The sequence below is a fragment of the Salvia splendens genome, chromosome 3 (assembly GCF_004379255.2).
Source record: "Salvia splendens isolate huo1 chromosome 3, SspV2, whole genome shotgun sequence".
NCBI classification, from domain to species: Eukaryota; Viridiplantae; Streptophyta; class Magnoliopsida; order Lamiales; family Lamiaceae; genus Salvia; species Salvia splendens.
In genome coordinates, this window is record NC_056034.1 from 39,310,438 (window position 1) to 39,316,437 (window position 6,000).

The window sequence follows — 6,000 nt, forward strand, 5'->3', positions numbered from 1 at the left end:
TCATTCTATACATAAAGTATAATTGATTGAATAAAATATGCGTATAATTAAATGATTATAGTTTTTATTTAGAAATTTTAATGAGTTTGATGATATCCCAGTGATTTGTTGAGATTTGTCTTCCTATCTTTATATAATCTTTCCATTTGTTTAGCATATACTCCCTCCGTCTCATCTCAAGTGATTGATTTCTTTTTTGCCTTTATTTTACGAAGATGATAATAAGTAGTTAAAGTAAAGAGAAAGTAAAGTAACAGAGAGAATAATATAGAAGATAGTCGTATCTATATTATTCTCTTACTTACTTTACTTTCTCCCCACTTTAACTATTTATTACTCTCTTCATCCCATAGAAATAAGCCATATTTTCTTTTTCGTCCGTCCCATACAAATAGTCCATATCCATTTATGGCAACCTTTTCTCCTTCTTTTTCACTTTATTATTTATGGACCCCATTATCCACTACCCAATTTAACTACTTTTTCTCCTTCTCTCTTACTTTATCAATTATGCATAATCACTTGAAATGAGACAGAAGGAGTATTCTTTATGATTATCTTCGTAATTAGCTCTATAATTATCTTTAGGAAATAGCTCCATAATTAGTGCGATTTGCTGTAGCTTTGAGTTGGATATAATTGTGCTCTTTTCGGCACACAAACATATAGAGAAAACAATATTCACACCTAGTTGTGTCCAATTTATCTTTCATATCACCAAAGTAGATTAAAGACCAACCAGCTTCCGCATATTGATCATCTTTATATCCAATATACTGATATACTACCTCTACCTCTCTGTCTACAATAGGAGTCATATTTGGTATGAGCATGAATTTTACGAAATGTAAAGAATAGTGGGTTGGAAAAGTTACTGGAATATTGTGTTTACTTTTATATTGGTTTTATAATAGAATATGAGTGAAGTGAGTTAGTGGAATGGAGGACCTATTTATCATTTATGGTAAAAATGTAATGTGACTCTTATTGTGCGACAAACCGAAATGACAAAATGTGACTGATAGAGTACTATTTTTTCTCTCATCCATAAACCATGACAAAAGGGGGAAGAAGAAACCTCTAACAAAAAAACCCACTAGACTGGCCGTGGTCGACGTAATGTCACCATTTTTATCCCCGGTCTTGATAACCCCAAATATTGTTTTCACGAGTGATATACTCTGTGATGGCAATTTACAAATTAGGATGATGAAATAAGTAATGCCCCTTTCGCGAAAAATAATCTTGATTTTGTTGATGGATCAATTCTATTTCCAGAAGAAGGCTTGCAGGAGTTATTATTGTGGAACGATGCAACGTTATGGTTCGAGGTTGGTTGCATATTTCAATGGACAAAGAAATTCACAGTACCGTCAAACATGAGAAGACTGCAGGTGAGGTGTGGGAAGATTTACAAGAACGTTTCGGAAGTGAAAGTGCACCTAGAGCGTATGAACTAAAACGTATCTTGACTCTCACTCGACAAGAAAAAATGTTTGTTTTAGCATATTACCTCAAGCTCAAGGGCTTAGTGGGATGAAATTCAAGCAATATCACCCTTTCCTAAGTGCAAGCATGGCTGGTGTAGTTGTGATATAACGAACCAACTGATAGCAATGAAGGAGAAAGAACGTGTGATAAACACGGATTTTGCATGTTTTTAGTGCCTTTATTTGGCCAGTTTTAAATGTCAATCATGCAAATTAATCCATCCGTCCCATAAGAATATGCACTCATTCCTTTTTATTCCGTCTCACAAGAATATGCACTTTCTAATTTTGGAAAGTCTTTTATCTCTAATAGGTGAGATCCTTTCTCCACTAATAATACTTTAATTACTTTTTCTCTCCACCTCTCTCTTACTTTATCAATTTTACATTAAAACACATGTCGAACCCAAATTGCATATTCTTTGGGGACGGAGGAAGTATGTCATTTAATTGCCTATTTTATACATTTTTGTGTTTTACGTGTTTTATGAGAAATGTGCAAAATAGACATAGAAAATGACTGAAAAATGTCAAAAATGAGGAAACGGACCAGATCAGCAGCCACCGAGTAGACCAGCAGTCGTCGAGCAACCAACGCCCGTTTCAGAATTTGCGCATGCAATGTAGTTACAACCAACGACGGCCGAGCATGAGTCAGCGGCCACCGAGAAGTGTCCGAGGAAGTCTAGAACAATTTACCCTATTCCTCTCCAAAACTTACCTTTATGAGCCAGAAAATACTACTTACTCCCTCCGTCCCATGGAAGATGACCCCTTCATTGGGCAGCACAGGGATTTTATGCAGTTATTTTTTGTGTGTTAAGAGGAGAGAGTAAAGTAAGAGAGAGGGAATAAAGTAGGGATAAATGTGTTTCCATTTTAAGTAATGGGTCATCTTGGTTGGGACAAACCAAAAAGAAAAGTGAGTCATATTCAATGGAACGGAGGGAGTACCATATTAGGGAAAACGCCCACAACTCTATAAATACTCCCCATACATCGTAATGGAGGAGAGACTGTTTCACCTGAGAATTCCTTTTCCATGGGATTATTCATTGAGAAGCCAAAGATCATTCTATACTTGGAGATTGGAGTAAGAGGGTAAAGAGAAGACTAAAACCAACAAGATTTCTGCCTTTAGGTTTTATCATAGATAACTTTTATGCTTTCATACTTTATTATTGATTTCGTTACTTCATTCATGAGTAACTAATTTGTTGAATTCTGGGGATTGGAAAGTAGCTCTTCATGATTATTTAATTCTTATTTTTGAAATCCAAGACTATATTTACTTTCGTTTAATTATGTTCTATACTGCTTCAAGTTGCGTGACACATCTTGTCGATTTATTGGCAGGTGGGAGAATCGAGAGAGGATCCATATGTTAGATTCATATTGTTGACACTAAACCTAAGAGTGAGGGCATTATAAGGGCATGATTATGCTTTTAAGAGTTATTAGCTAATATTGACAACCTTAATGTTAGTAATCCACAATTTCGGTCAACTGCAGTAATTAGGTGACTCGCCTTAGTAACCGTGAAGTCGTATGAATATCATAATTGTGTATTGAATAAACAGAAGTAGTGAAAGCCTATCGCACTTTGGAGTGGATTCTGGTTGGGCCACTCGGATCGAGTGGGTTTTGAGAAGAACTCCACTCTGTCAAGTGAAGTTCTCTGAATCAGAAACCATATTCGTGCAGTGTCACTCGAACATCCATACCCTTGTCGAGTTTAATAAAATCATTTTATTAGGTGTTGTTTCTCAATCATGGGGTATACCCCTCCGATCCTCGTTTAGAGAGTCATATTTCTTTTTGGGACGTTCCGACATAATAGAGTCATTTCTATATTTGAAAAAAAAACAATACACTTTCTCTCTCATATTTTATCATCTTTCTTACTTTATTCTTTCTTAGTCTCTCTTACTTTATTCTCCCTCTTATTTATTCTCTACATTTCACTTATTATACAAGTATCTTTTTTAATCTTCGTGCCAAAAAAAATAGTATTTCTATTAACATGGAACGAATGGAGTACAAGATACCAAACATAGAATTAACTTGCAAATGAAACTCCAACTTAATTTGTAGAATATTATCCTTCAGCCAAAAAATCATAATTTAGTTGTTGAAACGTTTCACTCTAAGTTATAGATTATGAATTTTAATTAGCACCATAACAAAATTATTATTTATCTTCATGGAATAAATATAGTTGCCTTTTTTGTGGTCAAATTGAAATGCTTATTACTATTTAAAAATGGTACCAAGCGAGAAGTTTCTAGGCAACTTCGTGGTAACTTAAACACAGAGGAGTATCAAGTATAGACGACTAAGACAGAAGGCTTTTCCTGTCAAACACAAAAAAGGATTCCTATAAAATTTTTATAGGTGAAGATAGGACTGGGAAAATATACCGAAATATCGCACTTACCGTATCGAAAAAATACCGAAAATATCGAATTTTCGATATACCGTACTTTTCGGTACGGTATCATACCGTACCGAGAGTTTTAGGTACGGTAAAGGTATGCATTTTGTATATACCGCGGTATACCGCGTTTATACCGCATTATACGCAATTGCGTATATACCCGCAATTACGGTATATACCGAAATCACGGTATACCCGCATATTGCGGTATACCGAAATCACGGTACGGTATACCGACAAAAGCGATACGGTAACGATATCTAAATTTGGTATATACCGATAAAAGCGGTACGGTAAAGGTATGATTTTGGTCATATACCGCACGGTACGGTATGCGGTATGACCATTTCGGCGCGGTATACCGTACCGTTCCAACCCCTAGGTGAAGATTGAGTAATCAGTACGACAATTGGGAGAGGCTGCGCCGACAGCACGACCGGGAGATAGCCCTGTGCCCTTCAAGCGAATTCTAGCCCCTTCAGCTCTAGATCTTCCAGTTTTAACAGTGAATTTTATTATCAGCTACACAGTGCCATCATCAACGCACTCCAACAACCCAAATTTTTCCATTTTCCTCGGCAACTATGGCGAGAGCAATAGTCTTGTGTTTCATCTGTAAGTTTGGTTTGAGTAGGGAGCTTTCTTTATTTACTGTTCATATTTCTTTTTCTGTACTACTTAAAAAGTGCATGATCTTTTCAATCTGATGATCGTATGCAGGTTAAGATTGTGGTAAGGGTGTCGATGAACGACAAGAAATCCCTTTGCAAAGCCCTAAAAATCACCACCGGGAATATCCGGCATCGAATCGGTTGGCTCTGGCAGGGGCGGAGAAGGATCAGGTGGTGGTGGTGGGGGATAGCATCGACGCGGTGGAGCTCTTGCAGCGGCTGAGGAAGAACGTGGGGTACGCGGAGTTCGTGAGCGTGGGCTGGGACAGAGCCAACATGGGCCAAGCCGCTGCTCCAGCGGAGCACTTGGACCACGGTGCCAGTCCCATACCCCCACGGGCCCCACCAGCTGCTCGTGTTTATACGTTTTTTTAAGAGGCATCCACAATGGTAATAGGCCAGCCATAGGCTAGCCACAAACTCTCCTAACCACATCATCAGGACAAACAACTGTACAAAGCAATAGGCTAGCCACAATAAACAAAATTATAAAAATAAATATTAAGTCTCGAGTTCGAACCCTGGGTGGCGTAATTTGTCTTTCCCCTCCTTGTTATAGGAGTTGATTTGTAATTTCCTCCTTCATATATATGATATAAATATATGAAGTTAATTTAAAAAAAAAAAAAAACAATCACAATAAAATAAAATACGGAATTAAATTTCCTGACACAGATACATGAAATTTAATAATAATAGTAAATTTTAAAAAGTACATTAAATAAAAAAAATTACATTAATTAAAAAAAAACCCCTCTTCCACACACGAGCCTCCGCCACACTCCTCGTGGGCCGTCGCCGTTGCCGTCGCCGCCGCCGTTGTAGCCGCTATCCGGGACCCCCAAATCTGCGGCATCTTGAGCCCGCGTCTGAGCCCCCCCCAACTGTGCCGAAGCGGCATCCAAATCGACCTGCATACTCTCGAGCATTGAGTGAAGAAATATCTTCTCCACGGGTCAGTTGCCGCCCTCCATTCAGCTAAGATCTTGTGCATCTGAGCCTGCGTTTGTTGACGCGCGAAGAAGGCGAGCTCGGTTGGCGACTTGCCAACTGGGGGATGCCGACTGGACCTCCTGGGACCCCTGGGCGACCCCCCTCGCTACCCGTTGCGCCCGCCCTTGACCAAACAGGCGAGTGCGCGCGAGTAAACGATGGATGGGACGGGAACTCCTGAACATCCTCGGGGAGGTCGTGGGAACCACCGCTGTAATCACCGGCATAGTTCAGTCGCTGCTTCTTCGGCCAGCCAACATCGACACATGCCCGAAACTTCTCGGAGTCCATCAGCACCTCATAGCAGTTCCAGTAGGTGAACTCATTATAAAGCCCGGGCACGGGGAAGGCTTTCTCCGCTATCCTCCTGCAGTCCTCGTCAGTTTTGCCACTGGTCTGCATGCGGAGG